The sequence below is a fragment of the Somniosus microcephalus genome, chromosome 1 (genome assembly GCF_052327205.1).
Source record: "Somniosus microcephalus isolate GS21.2 chromosome 1, FLI_Smic_1.0, whole genome shotgun sequence".
Taxonomy (NCBI): domain Eukaryota; kingdom Metazoa; phylum Chordata; class Chondrichthyes; order Squaliformes; family Somniosidae; genus Somniosus; species Somniosus microcephalus.
In genome coordinates this window covers 456554173-456566174 of record NC_140987.1, presented here as the reverse complement: position 1 = coordinate 456566174, position 12002 = coordinate 456554173, and the positions used below count along the sequence as shown (strand labels likewise).

Sequence of the window (12002 nt, the reverse complement as noted above, 5' to 3'; positions counted from 1 at the left end):
CGTTGTACTGCACTTGTGCACTAACAATGACAATAAAGATGATTATTATTATTATTATAATTAGTGCGTACGTTTCCTGCCGAACCCTCAGTATTTACAGGAACTGCCTTCCCCTTGAGCATAAGATTACTCAACCTCCATATTTATCATCATTTTCACATTTTTTTTGCGACGTGCAAACTATATCAACATTGTCCACATTGATACCTAATTTCGGGAAAACAAATGCCACAGCGGCAGATAATTTGGCCCCATTATCACTGCTGTTTGCTCTGATGAATTATTTGTTCATTTGGACATTGTAAATGCCGGGAGTTACATTCGAACATGCCCCTCGTTCCAGCCTGGGTTTTTTTTTGGCTAGCTCTCAAGCTAATGTGACAAGAGTGTTTATTTTTGGTATAACCTCCCCTGTAGCTATAAACCTTCCCAGAACTTTAACAAGACAAAAACATGATGAATAAGTTAACAGTTGATTTCAGCCGGCAAAGAAACAGGCCGCGAATGTCTTGCCTTCTCCAATGCTGCCGTATCGGAAATGTATTGAAAATCATCCTTTTCGCAGATCTGAAAGACTGGAATGGACCAGAGCAATCTCAAATTCATATGCTGATAGATTACGCTCTAAAACTATTAAAAGACAGGACATTTCTCAGCTCCTTTCCTTCAATTCTATGACACAGATGTATTAGTCCAAAACTGTATTAAAAAACCAGGAGTGGGCCATTCAGCCCCTCGAGCCTGCTCCACCATTCAATCATGGATGATCGGTACCTCAATCTCATTTACCTGCCTTTGCTCCGTATCACTTGATACCCTTACCCAACAAACATCTATCAATCTCAGTCTTGATGTTTTGAATTGTCCCCCCAGCATCCACAGCCTTTTGAGATTGAGAGTTCCAGATTTCCACCCCCCTTTGTGTGAAGAAGTGCTTCCTGATTTCACCCCTGAACGGCCTGGCTCTAATTTTAAGGTGGTGGCCCCTTGTTCTGGACTCCCCCCACCAGAGGAAATAATTTTTCTCTATCAACTCCTTTTATTATTATAAACACCTCGATCAGATCACCCCTTAATCTTCTAAACTCAATTGAATCTCCTAATGTCCGCAATCAAATTAATATTATTGACTTTGGCTGTGACTCAGTGGGTAGCGCCCTTGCCTCTGAGTCAGAAGGTTATGGGTTCAAATCCCACTCCTGAGACTTGAGCACAAAAGTCTTGGCTGACACTCCAGTGCAGTACTGAGGGAGTGCTGCACTGTCGGAGGTGCCGTCTTTCAGATGAGACGTTAGACTAAGACCCTGTCTACCCTCTCAGGTGGATGTAAAAAGTCCCATGGTACTATTTCAAAGAAGAGCAGGGGACTTCTCCCCAGTGTCCTGACCAATATTTATCCCTCAACCAACATCACTAAAACAGATTATCTGGTCATTATCACATTGCTGTTTGTGGGAGCTTGCTGTGCGCAAATTGGCTGCCGTGTTTCCTACATTACAACAGTGACCACACTTCAAAAAGTACTTCATTGGCTGAAAAGTGCTTTTTGAGATGTCCGCTGGTCGTGAAAGGCGCTATAGAAATGCAAGTCTTTTTTTTATATAATAATTACTTCTGGCCCACTTTGTAATAAAGAATCATATAAGGAAAAGGATGCATTGCTAAGGTTAATCCGGTAATTACTTCAATGTGGAGACTATCTGAAGGTGCAGTAGTTTACTAGAAAAAGTTGGCATAGGTTAAAACTGGTAAAAGGAAAACTTTTACACCCCGACTGATTTTATACTCTAGGTCACAGGTTTGGGTGGTGGTGTCGAAGAAGCCTTGGCGAGTTGCTGCACTGTATCTTGTGGATATTACACACTGCAGCCATGGTACGCCGGTGGTGGAGGGAGTGAATGTTTAAGGTGGTGGATGGGGTGCCAATCAAGTGGGCTGCTTTGTCCTGGGTGGTGTCGAGCTTCTTGAGTGTTGTTGGAGCTGCACTCATCCAGGCAAGTGGAGAGTATTCCATCACACTCCTGACTTGTGCCTTGTAGATGGTAGAAAGGCTTTGTGGAGTCAGGAGGTGAGACAGTCGCCGCAGAATACCCAGCCTCTGACCTGATCTTGTTGCCACAGTATTTATGTGTCTGGCCCAGTTAAGTTTCTGGTCAGTGTTGGAAATGGTCATTACATGGAACTTGTGTGGTTCAAATTTGCTGCTACCCAACAGCCCAAGCCTGGATGATGTCCAGGGCTTGCTGCATGCCCACACGGATTGCTTCACTATTTGAGAAATTGCGAATGGAACTGAACACTGTGCAGTCATCAGCGAACATCCCCACTTCTGACCTTTTGATGGAGGGAAGGTCATTGATGAAGCAGCTGAAGATGGTTGGGCCGAGGACACTGCATTATAAATAGATATTACGATGCACAGTTTAAAAAAAAACAGGATTGTTTCCTAAAAAAACTATTTGTTCTCAATCTTTCAATTCTCAATTACAGGGCCAGGATAGGATGACAAGTACTAAATGTGCCCTGTTTAATGTCATCCATGCCATTATTACCTCCAAACTCAACTATTCCAACGCACTTCTGGCCAGCCTCCTGCCTTCCATCTTAAGTAAACTTAAGTTCATCTAAAACTCAGCTGCCCGTATCCCAACTCACAAGAAATCCCATTCACCCATCACCTCCTGTGCTCGCTGAGCTACATTGGCTCCCGGCCCAGCAAAGCCTCAATTTCAAAATTCTCATCCTTGTTCTCAAACCCATCCATGGCTTCGCCCCCCTCCCTGTCTCTGCAACCTACTTGACAGACTGGACTATCCATTCATTTTGGCCTCTTGCGCATTCCCTGATTTTCTTCACTGCAGCATTGGTGGCCGTGCCTTCCGTCGTCTAAACCCCAAGCACTGGAATTCCCTCCCTAAACCGCTCCACCTCTCTCACCTCCTTTAAGATGATCCTGAAAACCCATTTCTTTGATCAAGCTTTTGGTCGCCTGCCCTAATATCTCCTTAATAACAACAGAAAATGCTGGAAAAACTCAGCAGGCCAGGCAACATCCGTGGAGAGAGAACAGAGTCAATGTTTCGGGTGAAAACCCTTTGTGAAGACTAAAGAAGCACAGGAAATGAAATAGATTAAGAGGCCAGGCTGGGAGAGGAAAAAAGAGAAGAGACGTTAAGAGGTATTCAAAACGATATGAGATGGTGATAGGACTAGTGGAGACAAAAGACGGCTCTAGATTAATGTCTCTTCTTCTCTTTTGTTCTCTCCCAGCCTGGCCTCTTAATCTATTTCATTTCCTGTGCTGCTTTAGTCTTGACAAAGGGTTTTCACCCGAAACGTCGACTCTATTTTCTCTCCATGGATGTTGCCTGGCCTGCTGAGTTTCTCCAGCATTTTCTGTTGTTATTTCAGATTTCCAGCATCTGCAGTATTTTGCTATCGTACTAATATCTCCTTATATGGCTCGGTGAAAGAAGGGTGTCGCGTTCACTACTGGGTAGTGAAACATTGCCAGATATTGTGCGTATATGGTCATGTCTCTGTTTGCTGGGAGCAAGAACTTTCTTACAGAAGTGATCTTTACAGGGAGTGCAGGGAAGACCTGGGAAGAGCATGGAAACACACCACAACATGGATGTAGCTCAATGCACAATTACAAAACCCACTCACAACACAAATCTTCTAATGATACTACAGGTACTATGCGGAAAACTCACTGGGCAAATAAATCATTTGTAATCAGATTCACAAACACACAGAATGATGCAGCAGATCGGTGGCTTTCCAACTTTTGTGTGTGTGTGGATCCCTTCAAATACTGACACGCTCCCGGAGAACCCCTATAAACATTGACACACTCCCGGGACCCCTTTCAAATACTGACACACTCCCGGGGACCCCCTGTAAATACTGACACACACCCAGGGACCCCCTTCAAATACTGAAACACTCCCGGGGACCCCTGTAAATACTGACACACTCCCGGGAACCCCCTGTAAATACTGACACACTCCCGGGAACCCCCTTCAAATACTGACACTCTCCCGGGATCCCCTGTAAATACTGACACACTCCCGGGGACCCCCTGTAAATACTGACACACTCCCCAGGGACCCCCTGTAAATACTGGCACACTCCCGGGGACACCCTTCAAATACTGACACACTCCCGGGAACCCCCTGTAAATACTGACACACTCCCGGGGATGCCCTGTAAATACAGACGCACTCCCGGGGACACCCTGTAAATACCGACAGACTCCCGGGGACCCCCTGTAAATACAGACAAACTCCGGAGGGACCCCCTGTAAATACTGACACACTCCCGGGGACTCCCTGTAAATATTGACACACTCCTGGGGACCCCCTGTTAATACTGACACACTCCCGGGGACCACCTGTAAATATTGACACACTCCCGGGGACCCCCTGTAAATACTGACACAATCCCGGGGACCCCCTGTAAATACAGACACACTCCCGGGGTCCCCCTGTAAATACTGACACACTCCCGGGGACCCCCTGTAAATACTGACACACTCCCAGGGACCCTCTGTAAATTCTGACACACTCCTGGGGACCCCCTGTAAATACTGACGCACTCCCGTGGACCCCCTGTAAATACTGACACACACCCGGGGACCACCTGTAAATACTGACACCCTCCCGGGGACTCCCTGTGAATACTGACACACTCCCGGGGACCCCCTGTAAATACTGACACACTCCCGGGTACCGCCTGTAAATACTGACACACTCCCGGGTACCGCCTGTAAATACTGACACACTCCCGGGGACCCCCTGTAAATACTGACACACTCCCGGGGACCCCCTGTAAATACTGAAACACTCCCGGGGACCCCCTGTAAATACTGACACACTCCTGGGGAATCCCTGTAAATACTTACACACTCCCGGGGACCCCCTGTAAATACTGACACACTCCTGGGGAATCCCTGTAAATACTTACACACTCCCGGGGACCCCCTGTAAATACTGACACACTCCCGGGGACTCCCTGTAAATACTGACACACTCCCGTGGACCCCCTGTAAACACTGACACGCTCCCGGGGGCCTGTAAATACTAGCCCACTCCCGGGGACTCCCTGTAAATACTGACACACTCCCGTGGATCCCCTGTAAACACTGACATGCTCCCAGGGACCTGTAAACATTGACACGCTCCCGGGGACCTGTAAATACGGACATGCTCCTGGGGCTCCCTGTAAACACTGACACACATTCATGAGATCCCCTGTAGATACTGACACACTCCCGGGGACGCCCTGCAAATACTGATACACTCCCGAGGACCCCCTGTAAATACTGACACACTCCCAGGGATTCCCTGTAAATACTGACACATTCCCAGGGGATCCCTGTAAATACTGACACACTCCCAGGGGAGCCCCTGTAACTACTGACACACTCCCCGGGTAAACCCTGTAAATACTGACACACATAGAAACATAGAAACATAGAAGATAGGAGCAGGAGTAGGCCATTCGGCCCCTCGAGCCTGCACCGCCATTCAATGCGATCATGGCTGATCATCCAAATTCAGTACCTGGTCCCTGCTTTCTCCCCATATCCCTTCATCCCTTTAGCCTTAAGAAACATATCGAACTCCTTCTTCAATATATTTAATGACCTGGCCTCAACTGCCTTCTGTGGTAGAGTCCCACAGGTTCACCACTCTCTGGGTGAAGAAATTCCTCCTCATTTCTGTCCTAAATGGCCTACCCTTTATCCTTACACTGTGTCCCCTGGTTCTGGACTCCCCGACCATCAGGAACATCCTTCCTGCATCTAGTCTGTCCAGTCCTGTCAGAATTTTATAAGTTTCAATGAGATCACCTCTCATTCTTCCAAACTCCAGCGAGTACAAGTCCAATCGACCCAATCTCTCCTCATACGTCATTCCTGCCATCCCAGGTATCAGCCTGGTGAATCTTCGCTGAACTCCTTCCATGGCAAGAACATCCTTCCTCAGATAAGGCGACCAAAACTGCACACAATACTCAAGATGTGGTCTCACCAAAGCCCTGTACAACTGCAGCAATACATCCTTGTTCCTGTACTCAAACCCTCTCGCTACGAAGGCCAACATACCATTTGCCTTCTTAACCGCCTGCTGCACCTGCATGCTTACCTTCAGCGACTGGTGCACAAGGACACCCAGGTCTCGTTGCACATGCCCTTCTCCCAATCTATTGCCATTTAGATAATAATCTGTCTTCCTGTTTTTGCCACCAAAGTGGATAACCTCACATTTATCCATGTTATATTGCATCTGCCATGTTTCTGCCCAATCACCCAACATGTCCAAATCATCCTGGAGTTTCTCGACATCCTCCTCACAGCACACACACCCACCCAGCTTTGTGTTGTCTGCAAACTTGGAGATATTACGTCTAGTTCCCTCGTCCAGATCATTTATATATATTGTGAATAGCTGGGGTCCAAGGACCGATCCCTGCGGTGCCCCACTAGTCACTGCCTGCCATTCGGAAAAAGACCCGTTTATTCCAACTCTTTGTTTTCTGTCTGCCAACCAGTTCTCTATCCAAGTCAATACCTTGCCCCCAATCCCATGTGCCTTAACTTTACAAGCTAGTCTCTTATGCAGGACCTTATCAAAGGCCTTCTGAAAGTCCAGGTACACCACATCCACTGGTTCTCCCTTATCTATTTTACCAGTTACATCCTCAAAAATTCCAGTAGATTAGCCAAGCACGATTTACCTTTTGTGAATCCATGTTGACTTTGTCCGATCCTGTCACTGCTTTCCAAGTGCTCTGCTATTACATCTTTTATAATGGACTCTAGCATTTTCCCCACTACCGATGTCAGGCTTACCGGTCTGTAATTCCCTGTTTTCTCTCTACCACCTTTTTTGAATAGTGGGGTAACATTAGCTACCCTCCAATCCATGGGTACTGTTCCAGATTCCATCGAATGTTGGAAGATGATCAGCATTGCATCTACTATTTCTAGGGCCACTTCCTTAAGTACCCTAGGATATAGATTATCAGGCCCTGGGGATTTATCGGCCTTCAGTCCCGTCAATTTCCCTAACACCATTTCCCTACAAATACTGATTTCTTTCAGTTCCACCCTTTCATCAGACCCTATGTTCCCCGGCATCTCTGGGAGGTTATTTGTGCCCTCCTTTGTGAAGACAGAACCAAAATATGTATTTAGTTGGTCTTCCATTTCTTTGTTCCCCATTATAAATTCCCCTGATTCTGACTGCAAGGGACCTACGTTTGACTTCACCATTCTTTTTCTCTTCACATATCTATAAAAGCTTTTACAGTCAGTTTTTATATTCTCCGCCAGCTTACTCTCATATTCTATTTTCCCCTTCTTAATTAATCCCTTTGTCCTCCTTTGTTGAATCCTAAACTGCTCCCAATCCTCAGGATTATTGCTTTTTCTGGCCAATTTATATGTCCTCTCCTTGGATCTTATGCTATCCCTAATTTCCCTTGTTAGCCACGGTTGAGTCACCTTCTTTGTTTTATTTTTATGCCAAACTGGGATGAACAAATTCTGTAGTTCATCCATGCGGTCTTTGAATGGTTGCCATTGCCACATTCCCGGGGACCCTCTGTAAATACTGACACACTCCCAGGGACTCCCTGTAAATACTGACACACTCCCAGGGAATCCCCTGTAAATACTACACACTCCCAGCAACCCCTTGTAAATACTGACACACTCCTGGGAACCCCCTGTAAATATTGACACACTCCTGGGAACCCCCTTCAAATACTGACACACTCCTAGGAACCCCCTGTAAATACTGACACACTCCCAGTGACCCGCTGTAAAACTGACACACTCCTGGGAACTCCCTGTAAATACTGACACACTCCCAGGGACCCCCTGTAAATACTGACAAACTCCCAGGGACCCCCTGTAAATACTGACACACTCCCAGGGACCTCCTGTAAATACTGACACACTCACGGGGACCCCCTGTAAATACTGACACACTCCCAGGGACCTCCTGTAAATACTGACACACTCACGGGGACTCCCTGTAAATACTGACACACTCCTGGGGACCCCCTGTAAATACTGTCACTTTCCCAGGGACCTCCTGTAAATACTGACACACTCCTTTGAACCCCCTGTCAATACTGACACACTCCCGGGGACTCCCTGTAAATACTGACACACTCCCGGGGACCCCCTGTAAATACTGACACACTCCCAGGGACCACCTGTAAGTACTGACACACTCCCGGGGACCCCCTGTAAATACTGACACATTCCCAGGGACTCCCTGCAAATACTGACACTCTCCTGGGGAACCCCAGTTAATACAGACACACTCCCCGTGGACCCCCTGTAAATAATGACACACTCCTGGGAACCCCTTCAAATACTGACACACTCCCGGGGACCCTCTGTAAATACTGACACACTCCCGGGGACCCCCTGTAAATACTGACACACTCCCGGGGACCCCCTGTAAATACTGACACACTCCCAGGACCCCCTGTAAATACTGACACACTCCTGGGGACCCTCTGTAAATACTGACACACTCCCAGGGACCACCTGTAAATACTAACACACTCCCGGTGACCCTCTGTAAACACTGACACACTCCCAGGGGATCCTCTGTAAATACTACGCACTCCCAGGGTGCAGTCACTGTTGTAATTTTCGGCTCGACCGGCCAAATGGCCTCCTTCTGTGCAGTAACCATTCTAAATTAGGTAAAGGCAGTTGACAATTTGCACACAGCAAGCTCCCGCAATCAGCAATGTGATAATGAGCAGATAATCTGTTTTAGTGATGTTGATTGAGGGATAAATATTGGCCCAGGACGCCAGGGAGAACTCCCCTGCGCTTCTTCGAAATAGTGCCTTGGGATCTTTTACGTCCACCTGAGAGAGCAGGCAGGGCCTCGGTTTAACGTCTCATCCGAAAGACGGTACCTCCGACAGTGCAGCGCTCCCTTAGTACACCGAAGGTTCAGCCTAGATTATGTGCTCAAGTCCCACACAAATCACTGAAAGAATCTCAGAAAATGCACATGTAACCTTAGAATAGAATAGAAAGGCCAAGTTATTAGTTGAGTGCAGTCAATTCCAGAAAAGAGTTTTCTAAAATATGGCAATTTTTAATTTCAATATTGAAATATATTAACAACAACACCAACAACTTGTATTTGTATAGCACCTTTAACATAGTAAAACGTCCCAAGGCGCTTCACAGGAGTTTTATAGGACAAAAAATTGACACTGAGCCACATAAGAAATTAGGGCAGGTGACCAAAAGCTTGGTCAAAGAGGTCGGTTTTAAGGAGCGTCTTAAAGGAGGAGAGAGAGGTAGCGAGGTGGAGAGGTTTAGGCAGGGAATTCCAGAGCTTAGGGCCCAGGCAACAGAAGGCACGGCCACCAATGGTTGAGTGATTATAATTAGGGATGCTCAAGGGGGCAGAATTAGAGGAGCGCAGATATCTCTAAGGGTTGTGGGGCTGGAGGAGATTACAGAGATAGGGAGGGGGCGAGGCCATCGAGGGATTTGAAAACAATGATGAGAATTTTGAAATCGAGGCGCTGCTTAACTGGGAGCCAATGTAGGTCAGTGAGCACAGGGGGTGATGGGTGAACGGGACTTGGCACGAGTTAGGACACGGGCAGCCGAGTTTTGAATGACCTCAAGTTTACGGAGGGTAGAATGTGGGAGGCCGGCCAGGAGTGCGTTGGAATAGTCAAGTCGGAGGTGCCGTCTTTCGGATGAGGCGTTGAACCGAGGCCCCGTCTGGTCTCTCAGGTGGATGTAAAAGATCGCACGGCCACTATTTCAAAGAGCAGGGGGGTTATTCCCGGTGTCCTGGGGCCAATATTTATCCCTCAATCAACATCTGTAAAATATAGATTCTCTGGTCATCATCACATTGCTGTTTGTGGGATCTTGCTGTGCGCAAATAGGCTGTCACATCTCCTACATAACAGAGACTACACTTTATAAGTACTTCACTGTCTGTAAAGTGCTTTGAGATGTCCTGAGGTGATGAAAGGCGCTACAGGAATCCAAGTCTTCTTTCTTTTTAAGATGCTCCTTAAAACCTACCTCTTTGACCAAGCTTTTGGCCACCTGTTCTAATGTCTCCTTATGTGGCTCAGTGTCAAGTTTGTTCTTGATAATCGCTCCTGTGAAACGCCTTGGGACGTTTTACTATGTTAAAGGTGCTATATAAATGCAAGTTGTTGTTGTTGTTTTATATATTCAATTCCCTTTAGAAAGTGACGATTGAATCTGCTTCCACCGCCCCCTCTGGTTCTTTTGCCAATTATCTTCAATCTGTGTCCTCTGGTTACCGACCCTCCTGCCGCTGGAAACAGTTTCTCTCTATCTACTCTATCAAAACTCTTAATAATTTTGAACATCTCTAACAAATCTCCTCTTAACCGTCTCTGCTCTCAGAACAACCCCAGCTTCTCCAGTCTCTCCACATACCTGAAGTCCCTCATCCCCGGTGCCATTCTAGTAAATCTCCTCCGCACCCTCGCCAAGGCCTTGACATCCTTCCTAAAGTGCGGTGCCCAGAATTGGACACAATACTCCAGCTGAGGCCTAACCAGTGATTTATAAAGGTTGAGCATAACTTCCTTGTAGTAATTTATTTGCTGTATCTAATGGATCACAGTGACTGCACACCATTTGAAGAGGGTTGAAGTGAAAGTACCAGCCTTCTGACTATAAATATCAAGAAGAAATAGAGTACAACGATGGACCTACCAGCCCGTCCTTATACCTCAAATTACAGCATCTCTAGAGGAAAAGTGCTATTTGTCTTAAAGATTTACGTGCCCACTCAAATTCTACAGTGCCTCAGGCTCCGCAGTCTGAAGATTCATTAGACTTACAACAAATCTAATACTAAACTCCTGCTACCAGGCTTTAGTCATTTCAAATGTCAACTAAATTGATCTTTGCCTCTTCAGTAACCAAACACGCCAGAGCAAGTAGCAAATTCCACTTCTAGTCAGGTATTCAGATCATTCCACTGCGCGGTTAGTCAATGTACACATCGCTATCTGAGACCCAATCAGAAACTCTTCCTTTTCGGAGTTACTCATGTATGCTGTGGCACAAGTCGGGAGTGTGATGGAATACTTTCCTCTTGCCTGGATGAGTGCAGCTCCAACAACACTCAAGAAGCTCGACACCATCCAGGACAGAGCAGCCCGCTCGATTGGCACCCCATCCACCACCTTAAACATTCACTCCCTCCACCACCGGCGTACCGTGGCTGCAGTGTGTACCATCTACAAGATGCACTGCAGCAACTCGCCAAGGCTTCTTCAGCAGCATCTCCCAAACCTGCGACCTCTTCCATCTAGAAGGACAAGGGTGGCAGGCACTTGGGAACACCACCACCTCCAAGTTCCCCTCCAAGTCACACACCATCCTGACTTGGAAATATATCGGCCGATCCTTCATCGTCGCTGGGTCAAAATCCTGGAACTCCCTCCCTAACAGCACTGTGGGAGCACCTTCACCACACGGACTGCAACGGTTCAAGAAGGCGGCTCACCACCACCTTCTCAAGGGCAATTAGGGACGGGCAATAAATGCTGGCCTTGCTTAGTAATGCCTATATCTCCAGAATGAATTTAAAAAATTCAACGAATTAAATGAATTAAAAAAATTAAGCCTTTTCATTGGCTGCCACTTATCCTACATTACAACAGTGACTAAACGTCAAAGAACCTCATTGGCTGTAAAGCGCTTTGGGACTTCCTGAGGCCGTGAAGGGTGTGAGAAAAATGCAAGTGCTCTCTTTCTAATTAGAGCTGGCTCCAGTTAAGGTCAATGGTGCTACCATGATCAGTGTGAAGAGTGCAGTGTAGGAGGGAGGGAAAGAAAGAAAGCAAGAAAGAAATGAAAGACAGAAAGAAAGATATGAAAGAAAGAAAGCAGGAAAGAGAAAAAGAAAGAAAGAAATGAAAGAAAGAGTGAAAGAAAGAGAGAA

The 12002-nt window shown here is 46.7% G+C and overlaps 1 protein-coding gene across 4 annotated transcripts in view; it reads right to left on the bottom strand.

The window, feature by feature from the left end:
• The window catches only part of fgf13a (fibroblast growth factor 13a), an 863578-nt gene that overhangs the window by 817554 nt on the left and 34022 nt on the right, over window positions 1–12002 (bottom strand). The gene's annotated exons all lie outside the window — the stretch shown is intronic.